Raw genomic sequence first — 20,844 nt, 5'->3', positions numbered from 1 at the left:
CCCTTGCTTAACTCTGCTCGAGTGATCATAAAACGCCTAAAGTCAGAGTAGATGAGGTACGTCGTTCTCCTGCCTCCTCCTGTAGAGGGCGCTTTTTAGAGGCTTTTTAAAACAGTGAAGCAGAGTTATCCATGGTGACTCTGGCAGCAAGTAGCTCAGCCTGACCTCAGCTCTTGCCTTTTTCCTTTTACAATTTTTTCTTTTCATGATGACAGTGGTGAGGCTCTGCCTCCCCTGACTGCATGTCCCTAGACGAGAGCAATTTCTACTTGACTGGGAATCAGAGCAATACGTATGTCAGAAGATTCCCAGCTGAAGAATTCAGGCCGTACTACCTGAATCTATCTATGAAGCATCCATTACATGTGACCGGTGCTGTATTGCTACTTCTAGTATTGGTCGGGTACAAATTGTGCAGGGAATCATGAATTTGAAGCAGTATTTTGAAGTCCTGGAAAAGACCATGCTTCCTTCCGCTCAGCAACTTTTAGGGAAGGACTTTTACTTCCAGGATGACAATGCTCCTTGTCATAGAGTCAAGTCCATCCAGTAGTGGATGAAGAAGCATGGTGTTCGACTCCTGGATTGGCCAGCTCAGAGCCCGGATTTGAACCCAATTGAGAACTTGTGGGCCAAGATTGGTTATGAAATAAGCAAGAAGCATCCAAAGACCAAGCAGGAGCTGATTGAATCCATTATTGCAGCCTGGCACCACATTGTCACCAGAGCACATGCAAAGGCTTATACAGTCTATACTGAAGCGATGTCGCCTGCTGATAAGCAATAAGGGCTGGCCAATTTCATATTAGTAATCATGTTTGGTTACCTAAACGGTCCTTTTCAGGGCCACAAACAATAAAAATGTTAACAAAACACTAGCATCAGCCTTATTAATTGCAACATGTATGCCACTGGGTATGCATCAGTTAATCTGTTTTCATAGTCATTGTAAGCATGCATTAAAATCAATGGCCTATCCATTGCGAGCGGGCGCCTTTCCCTGTGTCTCCAAGGTTGCGCCCATCCTGTGTGCGAGAAAGGCGCCTGCTCGCCAGCCCTGCCGCGCTGCTTCCTTCGCGCCCTGCGGAGTTTTCCCTGTGTCTGCCAAGTCGCGCCCGTCCCATGTGCGAGAAACTCTGCAGGGCGCGAAGGAAGGCACTGGGGAGGTGCTGCCCCCAAAGCCCAAGGGTGGGCGGGCGGACTGGCAAGCAGTTGCGCCCATCCTGTGTGCGAGAAAGGTGCCCGCTCGCCAGCCCGTGCCAGCCCGCTCACCCTTGGGCTTCGGGGGCAGCACCTTCCCAGCTCTGCCACTGCCATGCTGGTTCCTTCGCGCCCTGCGGAGTTTTCCGTGTCTGCCAGATCGCGCCCATCCTGTGTGTGAGAAGCTCCGCAGGGCGCGAAGGAAGGCGTTGCTCTTCTCCGCCCTCCGCGTGGTGTTGGGCCTTTTTTTCACCGTCAGCGGGGGATCGCCGGAGATGCCCACCGGCAGATGGTGAGCGGGGTGCCTCCGAGGCGGGAGGGGAAACTAGTCCGGGCACAGAAGTAAGGAAGGGAGGGAGCACAGCGCTAATGGAGGATGCTCTTTCTCCGTCGCGATCTCCTCTTTTTATCTGTGACCATGAGCCGTTTCTTGTATGCTGCAAGGAAAGGCAGAAGCCAAGAAGAGCCGGGCCTGTCTTCTCACTACCCTCGCTCTGCCCCGGTCACCGGGGATGGGGACAGCTCTCTGCTAAACTCGCTGCCAAACTGGACAGGGAAAGGAGAAAGCTGTTCCCACCAGCCGAAGTCAGAATCATGCTGTGACCAAAGTTTGGAGAAAAATGGTTTTGTGTGTGTGTGTGGGTGTGTTTGATTGAGTGAGGGATCCGGTAAGGGAACTGCGCCTATTTAGAAAAGATAAATTATTGCAAACATGATCAGTCGAAGGTAAGTATGGGGACAGGTTGGGTGGTAGAGAGAAAGTGATAAAAGAGTGGGAGAGAGGAAGAAAAAAGAGGGGAAAGAGACAGAAAGAGACAGAGAAGGAGAGAGAAAGTGACAGAAGAGTGGGAAAGAAGGAGAGAGAAAGAAAGAAAAAGAGAAAGGGTAAGAGAGAGAGAGAGAGAGAGAAAGAGACAAAGATGAGAGAGAAGGGAGAAGGAGAGAGAAAGTGATAGAAGAATGGAAAAGGAGGAGAAAGAAGAGAGACAAAGAGAAAGAGGGTGAGAGAGAGAGAGACAAATGAGAGAGAAGGGAGAAGGAGAGAGAAACTGACAGAAGAATGGAAAAGAAGGAGAGAGAAAGAGAAGAGAGACAAAGAGAAAGAGGATGAGAGACAGAAAGAGACAAAGAAGAGAGAGAAGGGAGAAAGAAAGAATAAGTGAAGGAAGAATGGAAAAGAAGGAGAAAGAGAAGAGAGACAAAGAGGATGATTATAAGTCAATGGTTGCGACCATTTTTCACACTTAGCGACCATTGCAGCATCCTCATGGTCACGTGATCACAATTTTGTTTGGCAACAGATTCGTATTTATGCTGGTTTCAGTGTCCTGGAGTGACCTTTTGACAAAATATAATTTTTTTAATAAACACCCCCCCCGCCCCCCCCTCAATGGTGTCCCTTTTTACCAATCTGAAAATCTACGGTAGTCACTTTAGGGATAATAGGATGTGAATTTACCTTGAAGAAAGTAAAAGGAAATTTCAGGCTCCTGATCACCCTAAAACGGTGCTTGCATCATTTGAATACAACATACAATTGCTAATACAGTATTGGCAAATCTCTTCTGTAGGCAGATACAAGGTTAGCTTTCAAGACTTGTGAATTTCAAACATTGGCGTTCAAATGCACATTATCAAAGAGTAAAGTTATCCAGGCTATATCAGCTTTAAAAGTCCAAGTGGATTTATATTTCTGTAGAAAGGGAGGATGCGATTGGTTTCCTTTTGTAGGTTCTTTCAACTTTCCTACCGTGGCAAAGCAGTTTTAATGTACCCGTCAGGCGTAATGTTCTGATGTGGGGTGTGGGACACGACTTTCTGACCTAAATTTAATAAAGTTAAATCAAGGAGTCAAGCTATCCACAGAAGCAATTGGCTCCCGCACTGCCACTTTGTGAGCGGAAGAAGTAGATTATTAGGAGACGCGAATAACACCGAGTTGGGGGCGGGGAGCCCAATTCAAATCAGCGCTTGTTGCTGTGGTCTGAATTGCACAGGATAAGAGCCTGCCGACCCGCACCAACGAAGTTGTGCTTCCAGGCGAGAGGAACAATCGAAGATTTTATCTTCCCCTCTTTTGGCCTCGCCGTCTCGGCGTGGAGAATCTACTTGCCCGCGTGGGTAGATGCTTGTGTTTAGAGCAGAAGCCAGCATCTAGGCTGGTAGAGGGACAGGACGCTTATTCTACTAAGGGTAAGGAAGAGAGGATAGGGGCAGCGGCCCTCAAAAGGTTCTAGGGCGCGAAAGCGTTTTTTCTACCTTGAACGGACACAGCATTCGCAACAGCAACAGCAACTTCAGGAAAAGTCTCGGCCATGATGACGTCCATTGGTAAGAGTTCTTTCTTTTCATATAAACATATAAAACTTAAGCAGCTTTTGCTATTCTTGTGTGGCACATCAGAATAGAGAAACTGTATCTTTGTTAATTTAAATTGGGCGGAGATAATCAAGAAACCTATGTACTGTAAGCCATTTACTCTGGCATTGCGGGGGTGGGTGGATGGGAAGTTGGGAACGTACCATTCCCTTGTGGGAGTTGAGAGAACGGTGGGAAGATAAATGCAGTAGGCTGTGCATGGTGGCACGCCAGTGCAGCAGGAGGAAAAGTTCCTCCTTAAGCGTCTCTGCCAAGGAAATGTACTTCATATGATGATTTTGGAAAGACTGGCATGTCCGTCCTTGGAAAAAAAGAGGCCTTGAAATAAATTAATTGTAAGATAGTTGATGAATACTTACATGTACAACAAACTCTAGAAATATATTTCTCAAATTTCAGTGATGCCTTTTTTCTCTTTTGGAATGTTGGTTGATATATTTTTTCCAGAGCAAGCATGATTATCTCTAGGGCAATTTTAAAAATATATGTTGAATTAATTGTTAAATAATTGATTTCAAGTTTGTAGAGGGAGAAAAAAAATTACAAGGTCCTTAGCTATCTTGAAACAGAAAAATATTCAAATAAGAAATTAAGTTATAATGTAGCAGAATAACTATAAGCTGCAATTCCACATTGAACAGCGAATTCCTTTTAAAACTAGAGTTTTAAGATATAGCATGCTGTTAAATTTTTAAAAAGATGCTGAGTGATATGAGTTCAAGAAAATGCAGTAAACTACTAAATTTAATTTGGATTTTTTCCTGAATGATCCATATTAGCCTGTTTTCCACTTTCCAAATAACCTTTAGAAACAAAACATTTTGATAATATTTAGATTCACATTTCAGAAATCAAGCCATTATTTTGCAGTGGAAAATGATAAGTCCTATATATGTATCAATTAATGGTAAAATAAATTCATGTTTAATTAACATATTACTTTTGGAATTGCTAAATTTGTTTAATTTTGATTAAATTTTGTCCAGCTTTACATGATGTTTAATACCAGCCAAGTAATAAGAAAAATCCATTTTGACTCAAACTCAGACAGATATACCTCCCACCCTATTACTGTTCTGCATTTTTCTGAGTCAAACATATTATATACATATACTTTTATCCTTGTGGAGAAGATGTCTACCTTTCATTTGTAAACCAAAGCACAAGATTATTATATAGTAAGATGAGGACCAAAGCAGCACAGGATCAAATCATGCTGGATAATAAGTTTATTATTAAAAATATAGTGTGATTTGATAAATCTCTGGATTTGCATATGACTATAATTTATTGTTTAAAAAAATCAATATCATAATACTGCCTGACCACATAAATAGATTATTTTATGATATTTTAAAAGAGCCTTTGACAGTTATGCCAAAATAGATTTTCAATTCAATGGATGACCCTCATTTTATATTCTATCTAGGGATTCAGACTCTCAGTGCCTTCCTTTGAAATTAGAAAATATAGCAGATATTTTCTTATATTCTTGATATTCAAAATTATCTTGAACATTCAAGAGCACCATATCTCATGATTCTTAGCTGTTTTCAGATACTTCAGCATGTCAGAAATCTTTAAAGCTTTAAAAAGATTAAAATAATCTTTTTTATCTTCTGATTTTTAATTGTTTAATGAGACAAGCAGCAATCCTTATTGAGAGAAAGAATTGCTGCTTGTCTCATTTTAAACTCTGCTTGAGTTCAAAAGTTCTCATGTCTTTTGTTCAAAAATTTCAGTTCTCATGAATAAAAACCTGAAATGTAAATGGTCCTGCTGATGTCCCATTATGCTCAAGTGTGCTGGAACTGCATTCCACCAGCACTGGGGCCTCTCTGAAACTAGCAGTGAAACAGTTTTCATACATGCTGAGACTTGCATATATGATTGTTTATGCTTATTTTCTATAGAGTTTTCATAAAAGCAAAAAGAAGAAAAAAAATAAAGGAAATGAATATTTCATTTAAGTTCATTCAGATGAAATCTAATGTTATTTATGCTTTAATAATGAACTTGATTTGAACATTTACCAGTTAAACTGTATTAAACACCTTTGCAATAAAACTTTCTCCAAATATTTATGGTACTTTTGCTGTAGACAAGTGCATTATATTAGTTATTACAGGATGGCATCTGCTTTGAAATATCAGCTATTCAGCAGTTCATTTATACAAATGGGAGTATTTGGATTTGGATGTAGCTACTCCCAAGAAATGTTTCTTTACATAGTTGCCTCAGCATTAAGAAATGACACTGAATAGATGAATTCCAATCACAGATCTACCCTAAAGGAAGAAAATTGATTAAACTATATATTTTAGTTAGTATATTTATTAAAATGTTGATTATAATTTATTAATGTTTATAATAATTTTAAAATAAGATTTTATTGTTGTGAAAAAGCCTGGGAATGGACATTGTATCTGGGAATTAGTTGGATATGCTAATATGATAAGAGGTTTTTTCTGAAAATTAAAATAAAACAAAGGTGAGTAGGTTCATCAGAAAAAAATGAATTGATACAATTTAGTCTTGTAACTTTATTATAAATCTTTTCATCAATTGCTATTGTGGTGCATCAAAATTTCCATGGCACCTGTCTTTGTACTGGTGGTTCACCTGATTTTTCTTTCATTTGAAATGGAATTGGCAGCCATTTTATGATGGGAATATACCCCATCCAATCACAGAATTTCAAATGTACCTGCCCGTCTCCACAAGCTGTCTGACAGCCTACTTAAAACTTTAAATTGGGGATGTCTAATTTAGATACTAGTTATACCTTCAAGACACTTCCATTATCTATTAAACATCAGTACCATTCCCATCTGTTCTTACTAAAATTGTTAACATAATGGTCCAACATGATGTCTAGTTTGTTGCTAGAGTATAGACGTAATACACCTGGATATGAATAAATATTATACATTCTTTTGTTTTGTTCCTGACTTCAGATGAGCAGAGAAGCAAACCAGGAAATTGCTGTTATACATGGACTGGACTGCTTAAGTCTATATAGTCACCAAATTAGTTTCTTCTATATATTTTTTCCTGACAACAGATGGATTAATATTTGAAGGTTGTTTGGAACCTTTAATCTTTGTTATGTCATTGTTGTAATGGAAAGTTCCTAATTTCTATTTATTCATATTAAGAGAGAAACAAAACAACTGGAGTTTAATTTGTTTCCATCCTGGGTTTTATTTACAGTATATTTCATTTCCTGTCACTGGCATACCTAAAAATGGTTTTCAACAAGATGCTATCCAGTTCATTGTTATATTCATTTTTAAATTATTTATATAGATCATTTTTTATTGTTATGAACAGCTTCTTTTTAATTGAATTCTCATAAACTCACTTTCACTCCTTTTCTTTAATCTGACTGAGGGTGCTGATGCTAAAAGCAAGTTGTTAATCAGGCCTTTTCTTCCTCATGATCGAATGTAATTTTTGGGGAGGGTGGGGGGTGGGAAGAGAATCAGATACTGGACCAGTACATGCACTCAGTTTACAGCCGGTCATGATTTGATCTAGAGTTTGACATCAGACTTTGCATTTACACTGAGGGGAGAATACTATACTTCATTTACACACAGTCTTGCATGATGCCACGTGAGATGCAAATCTTATTCAGGATTGTCCATTCCTGATGTGGTAGTTCAGAACCTGGCATCTTTTTTGTGGGGTCATCCTATGTTTAGTAATTCAGCAACCCATTTGGTTTTCCATTGGGAATCAGTGTTAAAGTTGGTGGACAAACTTTCCTGGATTTGAGTCCAATAACTGATAATGAAGAAGTTTGGCTGCACTGCTAGGGGTGAGTTGTTCTGTCTCACTAGTGTATCTTGCATTTATAAAGCTGGCAGTGCTAGCTGAGTCAGAATAGGAAGCCAACTAGTTGGATAATACATCTGTTTATAATCCTCATGGTGTCATTGAATCTGACATCTAATTTACTAGTAAGCCATACAGGGCACATTATTCTGCTGTGGAATAGACCAACTTTAGTGCTAATAATCTAAGAGTGGCAGCTGAAGCTCCCCATTTAGTTTTACATAATTTCTGGAGTATGTTGTTCCTAGTATTAATTTTTGCCGTTGTAATCTCTAGTGTTGCAGAGAGTCTTGTACAATGTTACTCCAAGATACTTTGGAGATTATAGGGGAGTAAGTTGTTGTTTCAGTAGACTTTGGGGCTTTATATGCCAGTTTGTGGAATCACATAGTTACTAAAAGTTGTCTGAAGGACTATTTGTTGTTGTTGTTAGTTTGGGAGATGTTTCAGTGCCCAGCCAGATAGTTTCATCAATCAGAGCAAGCCAGTTAGACAGAGAGTTGTTGGAATGTACCAACACATGCCACACCAACATCTCTTCAAAGTGCTTTGCAATGTGTCAATGAAGACTCATAATCATCCAGGTGGAGTTGTCTGAAATTGTCTAAAGGTTAAATAATTGCAACTGGATTATTTTTTTGTAGTTGCTAGCTTGAGAGACATTTCATATAGTTACTTTTTTGTCTTCAGTCAGTGAAGAATTTTTCCAAGATTTTAAGATTTTTGGAAAGATGATTGTCAGCCACCTCCATGTGTTTTCTTGTACTGCGATCATCAAATTAGTGTCCCTGGTGTATCTGTTATTTATAGATTGAATAGTGTAGGTGCCATTACAGACCCGTGTGAAATGCTGTTGTTTAATCATCTTATCTTATTTATGTTGTCCCCCATTATTATCTGAAAGAATCCATCACTCTATCAACATTCAGCTTACGTATCCAAATAAAAGTTCGGGATCATGTCTTTGCCAAAGTTTCACTCTTGACACACTCAACCTGTTATTAATTAATTAATTAACCTGTTATAAATAATATAGCAATCCCTCCAAACTGTGCTGCCTGCCATAGTTAGATCTATGAACACGGCTGTAGTTTTGAGGCTTCCTTAGAATCTTGCTACATTATAGCCTGTTAGGCTTAGCACCTGGGGCTCTGGTCTTGTCAGAAGCAGCCTTGTTCCTTGGGCAGATAGATATTCATCTATTATGGTACCTATCCTGTTTATAATTAATTTTTCCAGAAGTTTATAGCAGGAACTCAAAAGGGCGATTGGGCAGTAGCTTTCAACTCTGGCTTGTGGTTTTAGAAGTGATATTTTAGCTTTTTTTGAATTCTGGTGGGAGGCAGCCTTTGGAAACTATGTCTGAGAGGAATTTATTTTGGCTTTCCTTTTGTAATATAAATAATGATACGGTATAATATATCATGTGTTGTTTTTCATCTGTATTTACCTACTTTTAAGAACTTCTAAGGCCAGATTATTTTTACTATGTCCTGATACATAGAATTCAAGGAGGGTGTACTTTCTTTTCACATAACTGTAAATGGGTAGGAGAGAAGGAATTTAGTAACTCTCAACACCTGGAGGAGTGCTTATATTTCCTTATACCTCTAATTTCAGTTGGGAGAGAGATGGAGGTCTCGTAGTATGTATGTGTGTATTTTACATTGCCTCTCATCATCACCCAAAAGTGATTCTAGGTGTGCACAACGAACTGATAAAGCTGCATACAAAAACAACAAATATAAAAAATATATAATTGCTTTAATGGTAAATATTATAGATTTAATCTATAATTTATCTCTGAAGAAGCTGAACAGTTTAGGGCCGGGATGGCGACCCTGTGGCATGCGGAGCCTTTTGTCAGGGCATGCAAGGCGTTGCCCTGTCAGCTGGCTAGCCTGTATGCGCATGCTGGCCAGCTGAGTTCAGTCTTTTTTAAAGCCATTTTTCATCCTTCCCAGGCACTAGAGGCTTTATAGGAGCCTGGGGAGGGCAAAAACAGCCTCCCCTGCCCACCCCGGAGGCTCTCTGGAGGCTTCAGGAGCTTCCTTGAAGCCTCTGGAGTGCAAAAAACTGGCCCTACAGGCAAACCAGAAATTCAGGAATGAATTCAGGAAAACTCCAGAAGGCCTCTGAAGGCTCCAAAGGCTTAAACTGGCCCTACAAGCAAACAGGAAGTCCATTCCCGAACTTCCAGTTGGCCTGTAGGGCTGTTTTTTTTGTGTTCTGGAGTCTTCAGGGAAGCTCCTGAAGCCTCTGGAAGGCCTCCTGGGGGGCGGGGAGGCTGTTTTTGCCCTCCCCAGGCTCCTCTAAAGCCTCTGCAGCCTGGAGTGGGCAAAAAAAAACATGCAAAAAATGGGGGGAGCACCTGTCATGTGTGCTGGGGGGGTTGCGCATTGCATTATGGATGTAGCACGCCCGCACACTCCCCCCTGCACTCCCCCCCGCTTATGGCACACGAGCCAAAAAAGGTTCACCATCGCTGGTTTAGGGAAACATGTTGAGTTGGCTGGTATTTGCTATCATTTTCACTAGATTTGAGGTCTGTTCCTCCAGAATGCTAAGAGATTTTCCCTCCAGAGAAATTGCTTCTTATATTGTGTCCATATGGCTGCCAGTTTTCAAGCTTCATTCAGAGCAACTTGACTTGAAGGAAATAACAGTTCAGTTTTCCAGAGTGGGTTTGCAGGATGGTCCATTGATGGTATAGTCACGTCCAATTGGCCTTGAGACTGGATTGAAGCTGAAGCCACGCCTCTTAGCTCCTCTTTTCAGCTCCAGTTTCAATCCAGTCCGGCCTGTGATGAGACTAAAAAAATTGGACTTCTGATTTAATCTTGCCCATCCTGGACCCTCCTTGACCCATCTCTGCTTTCTGAAGTTTGAAGTCCTTCCTCCACCTCGTGTAAGTCTCCGGCGGTGGCTGCGGCTTTTCCATCTGCCTGGGGGTTGGAAATAAAGGGCTCAGAGGCTTGGGCGGCGTTCCGGCGGCCATTGTTAAGCCGGAAACCACATGGAGCTTTTAAACTGCAATTCCAATCCAGCGACCTTGGAGGCTTGTGAATTGCAGAACAGCGGCTTTGGGGGCTAATGGGCCATGGATATCCAGCCCGTCATGCCTGCAGATGCAGCGGAATCTGAGAGAGAGACCAGGGAGAAGAGTGTGAAGCTTCTCTGAGCCCCGTGGAGCCACGGAAGCAGCTGGGAGAGCTGGGCAGCCATTTTTAGCCTCCCAGGCTTAGCAGAAGCCCCAAGGCATGCCCATCGTGGCATTTCACATCAGGGTGTGCTGCAGAAGGGAGCAAAGACATCTTCCTGATTGCTGGCTGTGATGGAGGTGCGGGACAATTGTCGGAAGCACGAGGTGGCCTTGGTTTCTTCCTCCTCCCTGGTATCCAAGGACGTGGCAGACAACTTGAAGGCCGAAGTTAGGAAGGCAGAGATGTTCCTCAGGAGGACCTTCCAGTTGGCGTCTTGGGCCATAAAGGCAATGGCTTCTGCTTCATTTTTCAACCACACAGCTGTCCTATGGATGGAGCAGATCCAGGTGCGTATCCCACCGGAGGGCGTTCGTCACCATCCGGATCTGAACAAGTTAGTAGCAGTTGCTCAATTCTCAGTTGACGCAACCATAAACACTATGAAGTTTGCCTTCAGGGCCATGGCGTCGTCCGTCACATCTCATCATCTCCTATGGCTCCGAGCTGGCAAGCGAAAAACAAGGCATAGTGGCAGCTGCCCTTGATCCAATCCTGGTTGAGGACAAGAACAAGAACAAGGTCCTGCCTACCCTTTTACCTCAGGTCTGTATATTGACCACAGGAACAGGAGACGTACCAGAGCCGGGGCAAATAGGTCACCCCCGACTCCACCCGTTGGTGGTTGCCTGGCTCTGTTCCCAGATGCCTGGGCAGAGATTTCCACTGATGCATCGGTACTTAGTACAGTGATGCACGGCCTTCATCTGGAATTTCTCTCCCTCCCTCTGAACACCTTTCTCACATTCCCCCCTGCCAAGCGCATTGAGAAGCACTGGCAGATGCAGCAGGCCATCCAACACCTGCTGGATATTGCAGCGGTAGAGCCAGTCCCTGGGGATCAGGCAGGAAGGGGGTTCTATTGTAACCTCTTCCTAGTGCCTAAGTCTTCAGGGGAATGGAGAGCTATTTTGGATTTAAAGCTTCTGAACCAATTCCTGGTCTACAGGCCTCCCTCAAATCCATCTTGGCAGGGATTCGGGATGGGGACTACATGGCCTCCATTGATCTCACGGAGGCCTACCTGCATATCCCCATTTTCACTGAGCATAGGCGTTTCCTTCGTTTCTCATACCTGGGGGTACACTATCAATACAGGGCCTTGCCATTTGGGTTAGCCCCAGGACTTTCACCAAGGTGCTTGCGATAATAGCTGCCCACCTGAGGGAGGTGCCCATGAGGCTGAATTGCTATCTGGATGACATCCTCGTCCAGGGGCCATCACCCTTCCAGACAAGAGCGGATCTCCAACAGGTCATCAATACGCTTTTGGGGTTTGGGGTTCTCTGTTAACTTCGAAAAGAGTACCCTTACCCCAGCCACTAGGATTCTTCATCTAGGAGCTGTGATTGATTCCCATTTGGGTAGAGATTTTCTTTCCCCGGATCGCAGATCCAGTTTGTTGAAGTTACTGTATATACTCGAGTATAAGCCTAGTTTTTCAGCCCACTTTTTGGGCTGAAAAAAGCCGCCTCGGCTTATACTCGAGTCAGTGAAAAATTTGCCCGAAATGGAGGAGAAAAAGGGGCGGGGCCATGCCGCTGGGTGACACTCGTGAATGGCCCAGTGCCCCTGTGAGTTTCCCCTCCCTCTGTGTCAGTTTGCCGCGCAGCGCGCACCGCACCATCCCCCCTCCTCACGTTCTAATGTAATGCAGGGCTGTCTTACGATTCCCCTTCCTCCCCCTCCTGCCGCTCTGCAACGATGTCCCACCTCCTCGTTATGGCAAGCAGCCACATAGCGATGTCCCACCTCCTCTGGTACAGTGATCCAATGATAGGAATCACTGTGCCGTGTGTTATAGGAGGCGGGACATCGCTCCCGCGGCTGCACGGGACATCATCATCACAGCGGGACATCAGCATCATGAGGTGAGTGAAGTATTTCATTGAATACACCACTAGTTTACTGTTTTTCTTTGAAATAAATATTCAAAAACATTATTGGTATCTATTTTTATTTTTGAAATTTACCGGTAGCTGCTGCATTTCCCACCCTAGGCTTATACTCGAGTCAATAACTTTTCCAGTTTTTTGTGGTAAAATTAGGTGCCTCGGCTTATATTCGGGTCGGCCTATACTCGAGTATATATGGTAGTTAAGCAGATTCAGAAAGATTGTTGAGTTCCCATAGCCCTCCTCTCCAGCTTGCTGGGGAAGTTCATCTCCTGTATCGAGGTGGTGCCATAGGTGAGGTTACCCGCCAGGACACTTCAATGGAGACTGCTCCCATACCAGAGGTCCGATTGTAGCAACTCGACGTCAAGGTACCAGTTATGGCACAGGTACTGTTGTTTCTCAAATGGTGGATGTCCTCAGCCCTTCTCAGGGGTTGCAAATTCAGGGACCAGGAGCACCTCACCCTGACAATGGACGCCACTCTGTTCTGCTGGGGCAGGGGACAACCCTGGACTCCCAGCTAGCACAGGGCAAATGGTCATAGAGCGACATGCAACACAATATAAACTGGCTAGAACTCTGGGCGATCCACCTCGCCCTACAATGGTTTCAGTCCACGGTGAAGGGCCACCACATCCTGGTCTTAACCAACAATGTGGCAGCAAAGACACACATAAATCGACAGGAGGCACGCGGTCCAGGGCACTGCATGTCGAGGCAAAATCCCTGGGTCTCTGGGCAGAGAAACACGTACGCTCCATCCGTGCGGAGCACATCTCCAGCTTCAACAACCACCAAGCAGACTGGCTGAGTCGGGAGACAGTGGACAACGGAGAGTGGAGCCTTTCCAGAGATCTGTTCCAGAGGATCTGCCAGAGGTTTGGAAGACCGGTGATGGACTGTTCGCCCCTCTGTCCAACATGCAGTTTCTGCGGTTCTTCTCTCAGTTCCCAACTGGGGGAATGGAGGGGGTCGCCGCCCTTCGCACAAGATGGCCAGTCGGGCTGCTGTACACTTTTCCTCCCCTCCCACCTTCCCAGGGTCATCCAGAAAGTGGTCAGAGAGCAGGTAGAGGTCATCCTAGTGGGTCCCCATTGGCCCAGGAGGGCCTGCTCGCAGATCTCATGAGCCTGTTGGTAGAGAGACCATGGAAGATCCCCCGGGAGGAAGTGGTGTTGCATCAGGGGAAGCTGCATCACTCAGATCCACAGTGGCTTCAACTAGCTGTGTGGAGATTGAGCAGGAACATCTGAGGGGTGCCCACATGTCCCAGAGGGTAATCAGCACCATTGAGGCCTCCCACAGATAGTCAACCAATAGGATATATGACTTCACCTGGGTGACCTTTGTAACTTGGTGTCGGTCTGCTTGCATTGAACCGTCCAAGGCTTCGGTCCTCAGGTCCTGGACTTCATTCAAGATGGCTTGGATAAGGGCTTGTCCCTTGTCACGGCCAAGAGGCAGTTGGCAGCGCTAGCCAACTGTCATTTTTTTTGTCAGTTGATTTTTTTAAATTAAACACAATACAAACAGTACATATACAACTGAATAGAAAAAAAGAAAGACAGAAGAAAAAGGGAAAAACCCCACATATTACAGTGCACCCCCCACCTCCTGGAGATTTTTCTCCACCCTTATATTTCTTAGATATACAATGTATTCCAATTGTGCCCTTATACCCTCCAAAACAACATATATTCTTGAGTAGGTTTATTCCCTTTGCCTTCCACCAACACCTATTTTATAAAATCCCCCCGTATTTCATTATAGTTATTTACTTTAATCATCCCTTTTTAAAGTTTAATTTCTGTTGTTTATTTGCCATTTGTTGCCATACTCCAAATTTCATTATACTACTCGTTTCTTTGAATATCCCAACTTCGTCCCCAGTATTTAGCCATCACTAATCTAGCTGCCATGATCAAATTTACAATCAATTCCTTTTTTGTTTCATTTGAATCCCGTTTTTCCATCAGCAACAATAATGCAATCCTTGGTGACATATCTAGATTTATATTCAACAGTGCTCTAATTTCTCTAAACATCATGTCCCATATTTTTTGTGCACTATCACAATATATATTTATATGCTCCAACCTCTTTCTTGCACCTCCAACAAATATTTGTTTACCATCTATTTGATTTAATTTACTTGGTATTAGGTACCACCTCCATATCACTTTATATCCATTTTCCTTAACTCTAACTGGCATATTCTTATATACTCTTCTATTCCAAATATTTTTCCAATCATTATCATTTATTTCTCCCAAATTTGATTCCCAAATTAATTTTAAATCTTTTGTTTGCTCTTCTAATTCAGTTAATATTTTATATATTTTCCATTTCTTCCTTTCCCTACATATTCTGTGTTCATCTCACATTCTTTTATAATCATTTCAAATTTTGTTAACTGTCTTTCTCCTTGATTCTTTCTTCCACTTTTATCCATTTCTCTAATTGTATTAAATTCAACCTATTTAATTTAATATCTGTTAAAGCATTTTTTAGTTATGTTATATTCTTCATCTTGTTTTTCCAGTCTTCCCATTTATATATCTGATTTTCTTTTAGTTTACTAATTCATTCTTTCAATTCAATTTTAGGGAATTTCTCTATTTCCACCACTGGTGTTAAAGGAGAGATTCCTGGCATTAGCTGGTATAATCATTTATTCCATAATTCCATCAAGTTTTTTTTAAAAAAACCTTGTATCCTCCTAACAATTTTTTAAATATCCTTTTAAAACTAATATATTTTTATAGGATCACCTATTTCCTTTAGCTGTTTCAACTCTATATCCCTCCATATTAAATCTCTAGTTACTTCTATAATATCTGAGAGCACACTTAATTGATTAGCTACCCAATAATTTCTAATATTTGGAATACCTAGCCAGTTGATGTTTAACCACTTTTATTATGGATAATTTTCTACCAATCTGTTTCTACGGTTGATATAAAGATTTAAAATTTGAATTTCAGATGTCTTTATTTGAAAATAAAACATCTTGAAGTGATATGCCAAATGTCTTTTTTAAAACATAGTAGTCTTCCATTGCAAAATATTATTACTTAAGAAATGACAAATTATCTTCTACACATGCATGTTATGTGGGCACAATTTAATGACATTCAACATGTATGAATTTGTTCAGTGTGGAGTACGATAAAAAATTGTAAAAAAATAAAACAAGAATTGTTGGCTTTGTAGAACAGCGCTTGCTCACTCACTCTTCAACTGATAGAATGCTCGTGTTATATTTCTTTTGCTAAAAAACCCAGATATGATTGCTAAAATATCAATCCTTAGCTTCTCCACTCTATTAGGATTTAAGCATATATCCTGTTTCATTGTTGTATTCCATTGACATGCTTCCTTTTGTAGTAAAAATAGAGCATTTGATATTATCAAAGCTATGTTAAGAATCTGAAGACTCTTGAGTCATACTATTGTTAGGTTAATTTATTGCTTCAAACAATATCTTTTAAGGTGTTCTTTTAACTGAAAAATATACTGAAATTTATGTGCCCACATTTAGTTTGGCAAATTTATTATAAAATAGCTAAAAACAGGGACCTTATGTGGGAAGAAATGTCCATATGGGTTTAGTTCCAAGTGGAAAGAAAGACACTAAAAACATGGAGTGTGCTTGGAAAGATTGTTTAATGGTGGACAGGACCACATGGGTTTTTTAGGGTCTTAGGTAAATGAGCACATGGGAGAGAAAGATTTATACCTTCTTCTTGGGCTTTGAGTTTCAACTTCCTGTTCCTGTGTATGTATTCTGATTGTATTCTGGCATGTATTCTGATTGGAAAGTCCCAGGGGGCTGTGCAGGAATACCTATGTAGGCTGTCTCAGGCTTGGTTGAACCTTGCTGGGTGATGCAATCTTCCCAGGTGCCATGTGCTGAGATGGGTAGAGGGTTAATCCTATTAAATCCTGAGGGTGCAGGTCTTTTGTTTTGTGAATAAGCTGGCCCAGCCTTTTGTCTTGTAGATAGGTTAGCAACAAAATATCTGCTGGGGGGCAGGTTGTTGAGTTTGAATTTATGTCTTTAGAAACATGTTTCTCCTTTAGGGATAATACAATATTCTGCCTTATTAATATTTCCTAGAATATTTCATTCTTCTAGGACAGTGATGGCTAACTTTTTCCAGACCAAGTGCCCAAAGCATGCGCATGGATGAATGCGCATGTGTGTGTCAACCCCCAAAATGCAATGTGCTCCCCTGTGCATGCACACGCACCCCCACTCATGCATGTATGTTCCCTGCACAGGGAGGCACACTCTCGCCCCTACACATAGCTTGCCCCACATGTCCCCCCCGTGCATGTATGGCAGAGATCTGTATGTAAGGTGGGAGGTGCGCCTGCATGCTTGGCGGAGCTGAACTGGGACGATGGCTCGTGTGCCCACAGAGAAACCTGTGGCACGCATGCCATAGGTTGGCCATCACGGTTCTAGGAGATGGGTGGATGCTAATTTTCTACACTTGTAAATCAGAATAGAGTGACATTTCAATATGAAGATAAAAAGGAATAAACTTGTTGCATCAAGATTATTGTTTTTGAATCTGTCATATTTGTTAAAAGTTTTGAGAACATGAGTGAAAATGTTAAGCTTTTAAAAGGTAATCAAATGTAAGGACATTGATGTTAGTTATTTTTATATCTGTTATAAAAACCTGTGGTATAGTGGTTCTCTTTAAATAGTCCTCCAATAACAAGAAGCAGCAAGCCTTGAGTTGTCCTAAGGCTTCAATTTCCAATGTATATGGGTATATCTAGACTAGTGAAAAGAAGGACCAGGGAAGATATAGTTCCAGTATTTGAGGGCTGCCGTAAAGATGAGGGAAGCAAAGTATTTTCCAAAGCATCAGAAGGCAAGACAAGAAACAATGGATGGAAACTAATCAAAGAGAGAAACAACTTAGAAGTAAGGAGAAATTTCCTAAAGAGAACAATAATCCGGTGGATTAGTTTGCCTTCAGAAGTTGTGGGTGCCACATCACTGGAGGCTTTCAAAAAGAGACTGGGCAGTCATTTGTCTGAAATGGTATAAACTTCTTGCTCAGCCAGGGGGTTGGACTAGAATACCTTCAATGTCCCTTCTAACACAGTTATACAAGATCTATGTACGATTATGCCTCTATATTCATGGGAAAAAAGAATGAAATATTTCCATTTCAGTAAGAACTAATGTTCTGCATTAGTGCTATTTGGAAACACTCGTTTAGAAAAAATGGGCATTTAGAAAACATTATAGTAAAATATATGTGATGTTGCTAGGTTATTTCAGTTTTCTGGTCAGCTAAAGATATGACTGCAATTCTCCAGATGTCATGAAATTCAATATTTCATTGGACAATGTAGGTGACTAACTTACCACATGCGGTTTACTAGGCAGCTAGGAATAGACATTTTTAGCATTTATGGTATGTGTTTGTGGTGCTTAATATAGCAGAAAACTATGGGTAAGTTTGTTAAAAATGTGCAACGATTTGTCTTGGTTCACTTGAGATGTTTTAACCAAGTTAACTGTAGACATAATGGCTGATATGCAGAGCATATTTAGCTTGGCTACTTTTTTCTAACAATAATATTGAGGTTTTTAATACATATAGTAAAAAATACAAACACAAACTGAAAGATTAAAGAAAAGTAAGAAGTTTAAAAAGTGCAAGGCAAAGAATAAAGAAAAAAACAAAGGCAATGATAAAGAAGTGGGTTCCAACCTTAGTCATATTGAGCACAAGTTAATATAATAACTCTTCACCTCCTTTTAAAATTACAAACAGAAACCTCTTCTTCCCATAACTCATCTCTTTGCAATTCAGAAATTTTCACTTTTTTAGTCCTGTTTCAACAAAATATTCATTAAAGTCCACAAAAAATATCAATTATATAATTCATCCCTGATCAGCCAAATTTATACTCATTCATTGTTTTTACTTCACAGTCTTGACCTTTCATTCCAGTGATATCACAGAATTTGATCTTTAATCAATCTTCAACATTTCAAAAGATTTTTCAGATATTTTTCCAGTTACTTTTGTAAATTCAATAGGGACACCATCAAGGATTTCTTGTCCAAGTTCTTTTCTGTTTTTAATATTTTTTATTTTATTTTTTATTTTCAAAACAAACAAAACACATCCTTCTTTACATACTGTAGAAAGTGTATCAGTTGGTTACAAAAAGGCTTTCGTGCATCTCTTCCACAGTCAACAAACATAATTCATATTAACTCAAGTATTTTAACTCAGATATTTATACATGTTACCATCATCATACTTCCATTTTCATTTGACTATAATTGTTTAAACGTCCTTCATCATAAAATATACCAAGATTTATTGCATAACCACATACTGGCATTTCATTTACTATTTCTAAAATCCTCCAATAACACTGAATCTTTATGTCCTATTCTAGCTAAACATCCATAATATTTAATAACAAAATTTTCTAATCCTTCTTTCCAAATCACTGTTTATAATTTACATCCAGTTTCCTTATGTTGTACCCATACCTATATATACGTTGTTATCATTATCCTTCCTTTATTTAACTATATCCTGTATCATAACATTTTCCCCCTAATAATCAAGACTTAACTGTATCTAACTTTAGTTCTTTTTTATTAACCTTCATATATATAATCCAAAAGGATTTCTAATCTTCCTTTCATGGGTACCATTCAATATTCATATCCAATTATTACTTATCATAACATTACACATTGTATACATTATTATCATTAATTATTTATTTAACTATATCTATTGTCACTAAATTTCATTAAGTTTAACTAGTTTTAAATTATACTCTTCCATCTATCAACCTGTATCTTTCCAGTAGCAAAACAGTCTCATATCTTCTGCCATTTGTGGTGTCAGTCCTCTAATCATCTCCTCAATCAACTTTGTATGGACTCCTCTTAGCAACTCCTTGCTTATAAAATCTCTTATGTAATTTTGATGCCTTTCTTCTGTTTCCTTAATCAGCTTATCTTTGATTGTCGGTAGTGTTAACAATGATATTGCTAATAAAATTTCTCTCTTTAAATCCATAAATTCTTTTGTTTTTTCTTCTTCTGTATCTTGCCATCTGGGGTAGATTTCCCCTCCATTTAATTCCTCTTTCAGTATTCCACTCTTTCCATTTTTAGAGACAAACCAATCACCATAAATATCAACAAATTTAATTTCTTTATATTTATTTTCCTCTTTAATTTTTAGGATTTTAACTACCACTTTTTCCACTTGATAAACATCCTCAACTTTTTAAATCATATTTTACTGTTAGATGCTCTAAGTCTTCCAGCTTCTTCTCTGTCCTCTCATATATGTTTGATAATTTCTGTATTTCTGAGAATATCTTTTGCAGACTTAAAGTTTCTTTCTGCTGTTGAAATTGTGCCATTATCGCCACATAACAAACACTGCTGCTCTAGCTTGGAAGGTTTTAACAAGATTAAGCATAGATTCACAATAACGTTTTATTTTCACTTTTCTCTGGTTAAAGATATACTTCAAAGGGATATCACTATGCTTTTTTTCTTATCACTCTCTATAAACAAGCAGTGAGACCTTGGAGTGCCAAGCCAGGATTATCAGTGAGAAAAGTAAGAGTGTTTCGTTTCCAATACACAAACCTCCAGCCTCGGAGTAGCAGTGTTATTGTTGCAATTTTCTTTGTTTCTTTTTGTATCTTTTTTGTATTTCAAGTTAAAAAAAAGTTCGATTCTTGAATGAGTTAGAAGAACACCCATAGTAATGAAAGAGGAGAATTTTAGTCCATAGGTTACAAAGAATAACAAAAGAAAAAAAATAGAAGACTTAATCCATTCGTTTTAAAAGGCTTGCATAAATTCCATCCATGAAGATAGCATTTAAAAAGTAAGATATCCCTCTGCCCAAAATCATTCCAAACTTAATTCCGCCACTTATTTCTTCTGTTCTCCAATTGAATTTTAAGTTTTTTATAGGCAGTCTCTTTTAAAATGGTAAAAATTCCTCACCAGCTGGAAACTTTCTGTATCCTTCCGTTTTGGAGCCACCCCGACTTCATCAGCCTAATGGCTGGATTTTTTGTCGCCGGCTTGAAGAACTTTTCTTGGATCGATCGGGACTTTGTGCATTCTTCCTGTTCACTGTCTCTGCGGGATGGTTTAGGTCCGTTTGGATCACTCAACAGCAAAAGTATCGATGGCAATCTCAGAGCATTGAGATTGCACGTTGTCTCGGCATGACATTGGC

At 40.3% G+C, this 20,844-nt stretch overlaps 1 protein-coding gene across 2 annotated transcripts in view; it reads left to right on the top strand.

Moving 5' to 3' along the window:
* TNS3 (tensin 3) overlaps nt 1-20,844 on the top strand; it is a 162,936-nt gene that overhangs the window by 117,925 nt on the left and 24,167 nt on the right. The window lies entirely within an intron of this gene.

This window comes from Thamnophis elegans, chromosome Z, assembly GCF_009769535.1.
Source record: "Thamnophis elegans isolate rThaEle1 chromosome Z, rThaEle1.pri, whole genome shotgun sequence".
In the NCBI taxonomy this organism is placed as follows: Eukaryota; Metazoa; Chordata; class Lepidosauria; order Squamata; family Colubridae; genus Thamnophis; species Thamnophis elegans.
This window is presented reverse-complemented; position numbering and strand designations above follow the sequence as displayed.